Source organism: Xenia sp. Carnegie-2017, unplaced genomic scaffold (assembly GCF_021976095.1).
Source record: "Xenia sp. Carnegie-2017 unplaced genomic scaffold, XeniaSp_v1 HiC_scaffold_6, whole genome shotgun sequence".
NCBI classification, from domain to species: Eukaryota; Metazoa; Cnidaria; class Anthozoa; order Malacalcyonacea; family Xeniidae; genus Xenia; species Xenia sp. Carnegie-2017.
Window position 1 is genome coordinate 10,280,632 of NW_025813526.1, and position 11,425 is coordinate 10,292,056.

General features: G+C 33.1%; 1 long non-coding RNA gene across 1 annotated transcript; it reads right to left on the minus strand.

Annotated features, from left to right (window-relative positions):
- Window positions 1-2,698, minus strand: LOC124457872. The gene is made up of 4 exons (XR_006952850.1): window positions 2,559-2,698; window positions 1,475-1,619; window positions 850-915; window positions 1-424 (listed from the first exon to the last, which is right to left on the minus strand). It is a non-coding gene; the product is annotated as an uncharacterized LOC124457872 (long non-coding RNA).
- Between the last annotated feature and the right edge of the window lie 8,727 nt (window positions 2,699-11,425).

The following is an 11,425-nucleotide window of genomic DNA, read 5'->3' on the forward strand; positions in this document are numbered from 1 at the left end:
ATCACAGTACACAGGCAAAACGAAATGATTTGCCTGAGACACTTGTGCATTCATTTTTTTTAACTCTGTCAAAGCTTCTGGACATAACACTTTCCAGTGTGTTGATATTATTTCTTTGATTTCAGAAATGCTATGTGTCTCATTAATATCAAATACCTCCACATCTTCTTTTAATACTTTAAAGTCACATTTTCCGAATACATTACTAAGCAATTCCTTGCAGTCTTCACCAAAATCTTGCAAAGGTGCACCTTCTGACGTTTCAAGAATGAAGGAAATACTGTCCTGGCAGTCCATGATTTTCTGTATTTCCTTTGAGCCATATTGTTGTGGCTTCTTCAGGCGAATGTTATCTGGTAGTCCTTCAACATAAAAACACCAGAAAGATATAGAATGCGAGAACCAGTCACACCTTTTGCTTCACCTTTAAGAAAATGCTCACTGACAAGAACTAACAAACATAATGACTTAACAACATGACTGTAAAAAGTGTAATTTTTACAAAATTACTCACAGGAAAAAATTTTGTATCTTCCATATACTTTTTATTAAAAAACAGAGAAGATTTCTTTATGCAGGTGTATCAAAAGGTAAAATTAAACTATCACTGTAAGGTAAACACTACTATTAAGGAATATACAGGCAACCTTTATACATAACTGTTATTAACAACATTATACTGTTTTCAAAAGTATTTAATGAAAAATTTATTCAAAAATATTTTTAAACTTGCAGCCATAGAGTGAAATACTTTATCCAGGCCTGTGGTGGTTAAAATTACACCTGTATGGTCACGTCACTCTCAATGGTGAAGACCTGCATACAAGAATAAATAAAAAATTAACTTACTATACTTCTTGTTAAAGAGCATTCTTATATCCTCATGAGTCCATTTCTGTTTTTCTCGGTCTACATCTACCAAATATAGCATACAAATTTTTTTTAGCTATACAAACTACAATTTTATCACAAAAAGCTTGCTTCGTGATTTTTTACTCTTTTTAGAGAATTTAATGAAGAGTGAGAAATCATGAAGCAGGCTTGTCAATATAAAATTATAGTTTGTGAATTTTCGTTATAAAAGCGTGCTCAATATCTTTATAGATTGAGCAAAATATAAATTCATAAAAGTAAAATAAAGCATCAACTAAACTGTCATTCACCTGGTGATTGCCAAAAGGCGTGAAACACAGTGTAGCAAATGGTTTCATGATATTATATACGTATACCACTTTATCGTATAGCAAAAATACTTTAATATTTACCATTAGAAATATGCTATTTTGCGATGGGATGAACATTTTGCAAACATACGTAACATGACATTATAGTAAAGCTCTGAAACTTAGTCATATGTATCTACTTGACTACCATCCAGTAACTGGTATCCATGAAAATGGTGCTGACGTATCAATAGAAGTTAAACTTTATGCCTATTACGCATTTTGATCTTTGCAAATTTTTTACTCTTTACCAAACATTGCTTGAAACTTGCACAAAACTGCTGGTTCATTGTGAATAAATCTTTTTCATCCTGAGAAACCAAGGACATAAAGTTCTGTTTTTCCATTCACCAGTAAGCAGCTGGCCTGGCAAACCAGATACTCCAAGTAACTGAACTAAAAGAAAAGTAAAATAATTGATAATGGTCACATTAGGCATAAGTACTGCAAAAAGCTATGTATAGTTTGCAACAATATGGACTTTCACAAATGGCATGAGATGACATTTGTTTTTATTATTATTGCTACTATTTTTTATTTAATATACATAGCTTTTGTTGTTGTTGGTATTGCTATGATAACTATTATTTCTACAAATGTATTGCCATACCATCAATGCTATTGTAATGATCATCATTACTGATGGAGAATTAAACAGAATCTTTTGTTGTCAAAACACTATTCTACATATCCCAAATTATATGACATATATGTCTGCATTACATCTGTGATTACGACAGTGAAGTATAAATATTGTCATAAAATATCAGCAACAACAGCAACAACAATCATCTCTTCAGTGATTAATCTTCTTGGAACCAAAAGAATTTTACAATCACTTTTCACAGCATTTAGTAACTGTATAAATTTTCAATTTCACACAAACTTTAAACTTCATACTACCATTAAATATAGTTATTATTATTAAATCATTTCTTTATTAATTCTTTCATAGTCTTATGAAACAGTTCAACTGATACATTCCACACAACCAGAATACAAAAAAGATTTTCATGCCAGGTGACGTTCAAGTCAAATTTCATACCAAAAGAAAAACAAGTTTGCAATAAGAAATAACTTTCTATCTGGTAATCACTGCAACCACGTTTGCACAAAAAATACATGCTTAATACAAAGAGTTTTACTCAACATAACACTATAAGAAATGCATCCAATGTTAAGGCAATATAAATTTCCTTTATCAGAATACCATGAATTATGTACATTTCCAGAGATTAAAGTCTTCCCAAGCAATAGCCTATTCTAATTTATTCTAATTACTTAATGCTATCTCTGCTATTCATTGCAAAATGAATTTATTAAAACAAATGTTACCTCCTCAGCTAAAAGTTTCATATGCTGATCAACCAATTTTGTTCTTTGAGCATCATCTAATGTCACTGGGTTGTTTTTCATGTCATTAGCTTTCTGTTTGTATTTATTTTGCTCGGATTCTCCAAGACTAATCCATTTGACAGAAGCCAATTTATTTTTTTCACTCAGGTGAGACAACCCCATTACATCATCTGCAATATGGATAAATTTGTCAAGGCTTTCATCATAGCGAATTCTTGATGGGTAACATTCCTTAAACCCTTATTGATTATACTAAAGTGATTTGATATTTCATTCACCTGATTTAAAAAATTCTTAGCAAAATACATTATATCCGCTTGACCCCTGTAATCTGGTTCGTGTTTTGGGGACTTTTCGTGGATTACATGAGGGTAGGGGTGACTGCGAATTATTAGATTGACATTTTCTCTTGACAGAAGCAACTTTGTTGGCAATCCATTTCTGAAAAAAGCATAATGTCAGTTGTGAAGAAGCTTTTGAATAATTTCAAAACATGCAGTGTCAAACAAATTTTGTGAAATTTTACTGACATTATAACATCAAGTGTTACAATAAAGCTGCACCAGTAACTGTGTTTCACAGCCTATAACTGTGTACATAAAGAATGTCCATTGTATATCATAATACATTATTAGAATGTGCTTTTTGAAAAAGGAAAGTTTAAAGTAGAACTTCATACAAATTACTGTGGAATAGAAATACAAATTTAGGGATGTGATTGAGATACGTATGGCTTTGATTTGATGGCACTGGTTTCGTAGTTGGTTTACTGCAGGGGCGGATCTAGAGTATGTCAAATCCGTCGGGCAACTGATGTTTGAAATTCAAAAATTACCTATTCATATTAATTAAAAATTCATTAATTACACTGGTCAACAGCAAATTTGGTGTCTCAGTTTTGTAAACTGATTTTGGACAATTTTGATGTGCTGAGTCCAAAAATAACATTATTTTTGCTGGGTCAGGTCGAGATTTTAAGCTATCGTTAATTTTCTATTTTTTAACTTTTAAATACCCGAGAAAGGTACAACAGAAGTACTAACCATTTACCTTTTAAAGTTCTATCATCTGAACAAATTTAAATTTTTTAGCACTAGCAATACAAAGAAGAAAGCATTTGAATAAGCAATTATTGATTGAATTTCAATTAGGGAGTTTAGGTTTTGCGATTATTATGGGATATTTAAAGATAAAATAAGGCTTTATTTAGCCCATACTGGAATTCAATGGTAAAACTTGTTAAAACACACCAACATATTAATGTAAGTAAAAGTAATAAAAGTAATAAAAATAAGCCATATGTTTTTTGCTATGTTTGTGGTGAATACACATTTGCACCAAATCGCAATACTGTCACCACCTTTATCAAGCGCGTTTACTATGCATATTTTGGCATGAAGCTCGGCGATCAAGACAAAAGTTGGGCACCTCACATGGTTTACAAAAGATGCACAGAGCATCTCCGTCAATGGAGCAAAGGCACGAAAAGTCCATGAACTTTGGCATCCCCATGATTTCGCGAGAGCCTTCAAATCATGCAACCGATTGATACTTTTGTGCTATCAATGTCATGGGAACTAACAGAAAAATCGCACAACACTGGAGTATTCCAATCTACCGTCAGCTATGCGCCCTACTCTTATAGTGAAGAAATTCCCGTACTTGTATTTGAAGATACAAGTATTGAAGAAAGTAGTAGCCAGGATGAAACTCAAAGCATTGCCACTACCGATGATGCATCCTTTCCCGATGACAATGATGAGCAGCCAAAATTGTTTTCCAAAAACGAACTAAACGATCTTGTTCGCGATTTAAATTTGCCAAGACTCTGCCAAACTTCTTGCATCTCGTTTAAAGGACAAGAGCATGCTAAATGGTAAAGTTAAGGTAAGTTTCTTCCGTACCAGGCACCAGGAATTTTTAAGATATTTTGCTCAAGAAAAAGAATTAGTTTATCGCAATGACATAGTAGAGCTACTGAAACATCTCGGCGTACCTGAATTACAAATCAGAGGACTGGCGACTTTTTATCGACAGCAGCAAAAGGTCTTTGAAATGTGTGTTGCTATACAATGGAAATCAATTTGCATCTGCGCCATTGGCACATTCGACAACATTAAAAGAACAGCATGCAGCAATTAAGTACGTCCTAGAAAAAATTTCTTATGACCAACGTAAATGGCTGATTTGCGTTGACTTAAAAATGGTCAACTTCTTGCTTGGTCAACAGTCTGGATTTACCAAATACCCATACTTTTTATGCCTCTGGGATAGTAGGGATCGTACTCATCATTACGTGAAAAAAGAATGGCCAGTACGTGAAGAGCTTGCAAGTTGTAGAGCAAAAAATGTGATAAACAAGCCTCTAGTTGACAAGGGACGTATTTTATTTCCTCCACTGCACATAAAGTTCGGTTTGATAAGGCAATTCACTAAAACTTTGGATAAAGATGGACGGTGTTTTCAGTTTCGTTGTAAAACCTTCCCAATTTTCAACTGAAAATTAAAAGCTGGTATTGATCCCGAAAATCTTGGCTCTTTAAGCGATAAGCAAGGAGAGCGCTTTCACCATGACTTAAGAGAAAAGTGGGACATGGTGATGATGGCGGACAACTGTTGGAATTTAAAAAGAGATGTGCAAGCACCAAAACATTCGCGACCATCAAAAAAAACGAAAATTTAGATCGTAATAATGCAAACATTAACTTTTCATTTTTAGTTAAATGTACTGTACATGAAGTGTACATGATTCTTTCTTGGAATACTGCAATTTTATCATAAAAACTGACATTTTGTTTTGAAACATCTTGAAAACATGTAAATCTTGAAAACATTGTTTTAAAAAAATATAACTAAAGTCGCATAATTTCAAATTCAAATTTGCAAAAAAATTTGACCTCCGAGAGCAAAATGAATGTTATTTCTAGATTTAGCATAGCAAAAATATAGTAAATCAGTCAAAAAATATCAGACACCTTTTAAAAACTTTCTTTTTGTTGACCAGTGTTATTCTTACTTTATTATCGCATTTACTTCGTGATAAAAATCCAGCTTTATTTATTATTGAAAACTAATGACTAATGCAATGAATATCTCCTTGGTAACCAGATCAGTTGAATTTTAATTGACCTGGAATAACCGACTGATAAGCGGGTTGGCTTGACTGGTTCGACTTATAAAGGAGTCTATGAATGCCAGAAACGCTATTTTATTGGTCAATGGCCAGATCAGTGGACAGTCTGGAATAATCTCGACCGATAATAGGGGTGGCCGGACCTATAATGGAGTCCAATTGCTATCTTACAATTGGTTCATTTGAATTTTTGTCTTACTGTGATTGGTTTGACTGATTTCGACTGATAGCCAACTGAACTAACATAGTCAAGCTCAATGTCTGAATTGAATGGTTGACCGTTCATAGCAATTTTTATAAGCATGATAGAAACTAAACTACAATCAGATGGAATTTATGGAAACCTTTTACAAATTCATATGTTGACATGAATGCTGCTTTCCAAACTGGGAATTTTTTCAAGAGGGTGAAAAATTTATGGATGAATTGTAAATGCTTGGCAAAGACGATCTCGCGAGCGACATTTCAGTCATTGATTTTCAAAAGAAAGCCAACATTGTTTTGAGTTTTATCAGCAGAAATTTACATCCAAAATCGTAAGTAAAGGACAAGTGAAGTGTATGCATGAATGCAATATATCAAAGTCAATTTTTGCGAGTGTGTGATGCGATTTATGTTAATATGGCGTATGGTAAGCAGATTGATCCTTCTAAAATTGTTGTTGCCGAAGGAATTTTAGCTATGATTTCTTTAATGCTTGGGGAATTGTGGCCGTTATATGGCAGCGAAATCCTACATTTCTGCAAATATATTTCAATGGACAAAAAATCTGTAGCCATAAGGTGCCATACTATTATTTACTTTATCATAAACAAATGTTTGGGGCTTTTCAGTTTATGATCATTGATCATTCAATCATTGGACAGTTATACTACATATTGTTTAAGATTTGAGAAAACTAACATTGATTACATGAGAAGCTGTTTACCATAACCTGTGATTTTGAGTCTTATGATCCATGAAGCTTTTTATTTTGACAATTTGACTGGAATGGTATTAAACCTGAGTATTTCACATACATGAAATGTTGTCCCATGTTACATATTGTCCCCTTTTCTAACTGAACACCTCATGTAGAGATATAAAGGTGTGCTAATCTACGGCTCATACCAGATTGTTGCCATAAATTCCAAAGGGCTATTGATGTATGAAAAGCATTTTCTATAAAGTAAAAATGTCTTCCTATGTATGCAGATAAACCTTGAAATTAGGCAAAACAGAAAAGTATTTTTCATGATCACTAGGTAATTTTTACTGATGATCCATATAATTTCTAAACTAAATTATTTTAGATTTACATTTAAACAAGCTTTGATCATATGAAAAGATATTTATCATAACCAGTAAGCATGACACATAAACCATATTTAACATTCATGTAATTATATAATTAAAGACATGTTGGTTACATTCTGTTTGTATTTGATAATACAATGCTACTAGTGATTGCTATATAGCACACCTTCCAGAAGATAATAGTCTAGTGAAATGCCTAATAAACATTTATGGCATTAAGCTTAACTGCAAATTTTCACTCTGATAATTTTTGCTTAATCTTTGGCAGAAAAAAATTTTGAGTTTTTCTCAAAGGGTGAATTTGCTGGCACTGATGTGGAGATGGGTAAAGAGTTACAATAAACTTGCATGGTTTGAAGTATGAGCTTTTCTATATCTATGAACTGTCACTTGTAGTACCAAATTTCTAACTTAACTTATTACATAGAGGTTTGAATGGGGGTCTCTAGGGGGGTCTATGCTTGACAACTTGGTAGAAATTTTAAAGAATATATCTGTTTTTGAATAGCATTATTGTAAAATAAATTTACGTTTCTAGACATGCTAATAATCCATATATTTGGCATGATAATGAGCCTAAATATTTGGCAAAACATTCAAGTATTGTTCACTTTATTTTTTTTTTGAAAAAAAACGTAAGAAAAATGTGTTGTTTTTACGCAAAAACGATGCCCACAAAATACATTTTGTATTGCTCTAAAACGCTGAAAATGGCATTTTCAAAACTCTGAAATTCAAAATTTCTCAGGGGAGAATGCCTCAGACCCCCCCAGGTGCGGAGCGCCTCCAACGTTTTATGACTGATGTTTGAAAAATCCTAGATCCGCCCCTGGTTTAATGCATACAGAAAAACTTTTTAAAGTCGGCGGACGACTAAAGAAGAGGTCGTTCTCACCTTGACCGTGTTCACAGACAACGACATTTCTTTGGCGGCTGTTTTTATCAGCTCAAAACACAGAGTAGATTTCATGCCATTCTCAAAATAGTAATTAAGAGCATCAATTTCTCTCTTGAAAGTTTGTTATACTTTTCAGGTCTGTTGTTCATTGTATTTAAATAATCCTTGGTACATATTATTAGTGTATGTTTGGAAACAAAAATGGCGACGATGTCAGATATTATTATCCTTATGTGTAGAATAGTGTACAAAATACATCACACCGCATCCATTATTAGATAGCACAGAAAGCAATCTAAATTGGCTATCTTCCGCATTCTAGAATTTAGAACTCTGAGTAATACCCGTTTAGAATGAGTGAAACGGGTGTGGCAACAGGCAGTTTTATGAATTCTGGACAAACCCAAGGCGGATTGTCAATTTCGCATTTTGAAAAATTGTCAGGTGAAAGCCATTCTTGCTGGAATGTTTGAAGTAAATAACCCCAATGTTCATAGACAAAGTTTATGGCGAAGTTGCTTATCATTGAAAGTTGTGAGACAGATAGGGCAAACCTAGGAATAATATCCAAATACCTTCAAGAATATGCAAATCTTTAAAGAAGAACACAGAGTGCATTCAGGCCCAAAACATTAAAACCATTAACACATTTCATTTCCTCAGGCACTTGTACAACTTCGTAAAGTGTTTATATGTCATTTTTCAAAAAGAGAAACCAAACTTTGCACTCATCATTACATAGGCTATCCAGGTCAAATCGATCGTAGTCCCAAAATTGCAAATCATGATTTTTTGATCTGTTATTGTCAGTGTGTGGGAAGGGAGGTTATTGATGAATATTCATATATGCATGTTCTGCTGAATTAAGATCCTTTGAAATCAACAGTTTTTTTGTGGATAGAGCACCAAGAACTCTTCATTGTCAATTAAATCCTCATCATGAGCATCCAGCAAAGCTATTCTATTTTTTCTAAAACTTGCCATTTATTTTAAAGTATAAATAAAACCAGTGAGTGATGTACCACAAAGTTTTAACGTTTCACAACAAATTAAGCAATTGACGGAAGGAGTAACATATGGGACGGTGACGGAAAACTCTTGGATGAAGTTGTCGTTGCCGTTATGCTTTTGGAAACTCCCTATAGTAATATTGAGAGAATGTTTTTTGTGCACTCGTAGGAGCGTAAATAAAACGTCGGGACCGACGTTAATAACAACTTTTAATAGACGTTACCTTAACGTTTGACAATTACGTTGCACGAAAGTTGAAGTCTTACGATAAGACAACGTTGGTACATTACGTTTATTGTTGACTTGTAGAAGCGTAATATAGAGTAGATATATCTAGAGACTTCTTCGATTTTTTACTATAAAAAATCTGATTTTTTCATTTGTGAGGACTTGTTGAAGTATAAGGTGAACAGGGCTAAACTATATGTATTACAAATACAATCTTATACATCAGAAATATCGATATAGCTTGCTACTGTAAACTAGCAGACAAACTATATATTAAACGAAGATATGATATTCGCACTTTATTGTCTAATGAACCTGAAAAATTCAATTGACTCAACGGGATTCGTACCCATGACTTCTGCGATGGTGCAGTGCTCTAACCAACTGAACTATAAACTCACACAGTGGAAAGCAGGTCAATTTGTTGGGCCGATGTTTTCCCGTGAAAGGAATGTCATGTTTTGAATACCGCACTGCATATAACATTATTTCATAAAACTATATATATTGAGTCTGCACGAACAAAATATAAAATTGAATATCATGAAAATGTGAATTGAACCAATGACCAAAAAATCTTAGTGCCCCTTTCCTCGTTTTCAATATAGTATATAAAATCGTCTGTAAACCTCTTGTAAAGTTTCACCTCCTGGAAAATACTATTACAAGGATTACTGCTTATTCTCAATCACTTTACTCGTTCGTGTCACTCTAAATATGTAATTGAACTGACGATGTCATAAATAATAAAGCTGTTAAAATTGAAGGTATCTCAAATTGAGATCCACCAGTCTTGCTTGGAGCCTACTAAATCAAGAGAATCGGTAATCTGCTTCTCTGTATTTATCTCACTAGCTGCTTTATGCACACTGAGAGACGACTCTTGTATCAAAATCGAAAGACAATTAAGTAGCAACATGATAAACCTCAGTGCAAAAGATAGTTAAAGAAAAATTTGAGAAAAAGTACAAATGAAATCAAAATAGTAACGTTCTACCAGTAGAGCTAATAGAGTTTTGTTATAAAATAAGGTAGTTACAGGGCAAAATACAGGCACTTACTAATTACAGTCTTAAAAACAGAAATAATTACATGAATGTTAAAATTGGTTCATGTGGCATGCTTACTGGTTATGATAAATATCTTTTCATATGATCAAAGCTCCTTTAAATGTAAATCTGAAATAATTTAGTTTAGAAATTATAATGATCAAAAATTACCTAGTGATCATGAAAAATAATTTTCTGTTTTGCCAAATTTCAAGGTTTATCTACATAACTAGGAACACAATTTCATTTTGTAGAAAATGCTTTTCATACATCAATAGCGCTTAGGAATATCGCATCCATAGGGCAAACAATCTGATATGAGCCGTAGATCAGCACACCATGACATCACTACATTAGATGGGAAAATTTTCAGTTAGTGGAAAATATGTGACATGGGACAACATTTCTGGTATATGAAATACTCTGGTTTAATGCCATTTCAGTCAAATTGTCACAATAGAAAGCTTCATGGATCAAAAAGACTCATAGACACAGGTTATAATAAACAGCTTCTCGTGTAATCAATGTCAGTGTTCTCAAATCTTAAACAATGTGTAGTATAACTGTCCAATGGTTGAATGATCAATAATTATAAACTGAAAAGCCCCAAACTTTTGTTTCTAATATGCTAAATAATAGTATGGCACCTTATGGCCACAGATTTTTTGTCCATTGAAATACATTTGAAGGAATGTAGGATTTCGCTGCCATATAAATGCCAAGATTCCCAAACATTAAAGAAATCATAGCTAAAAGTCCTTCAGCAATAACAATTTTAAGGTGAAAGTACCTTAAATGTACTTCATGAAATATTAATGTTTACAGTCTTATTTCTTAAAAATATGTATTAATATCAACAGTTCTCAAAGTTTCTTAACAATTTATCCAACAGAAACATAAATAAACGTCATAAGATAGAAAATTTACTTGCGTTCATTAGGGTTTGCTAAAAATTGTATCAATGCAAGGTTAAGTTGTTGTTGTTGCTGCAGCAAAGTTCGATTTTGTCCATTTTCTTGCATAATCACCTGCTAAAGTCTTTTTCTCCTCCAATTCTGCTTTTTTGCGCTCCAACTCTTGTTGTCGCATATGCAATTCTCTCTCTAACTTTTTTCTCTTAGATAATTTATTGTATCATCAGACCTCCGAATTCTTTTTGGTGTTGTCTCATCTCTATCACTATTTTTCCTTTTGGAGGTTTCCCTTACCGTTTTAAGCAATTGCAACCGAA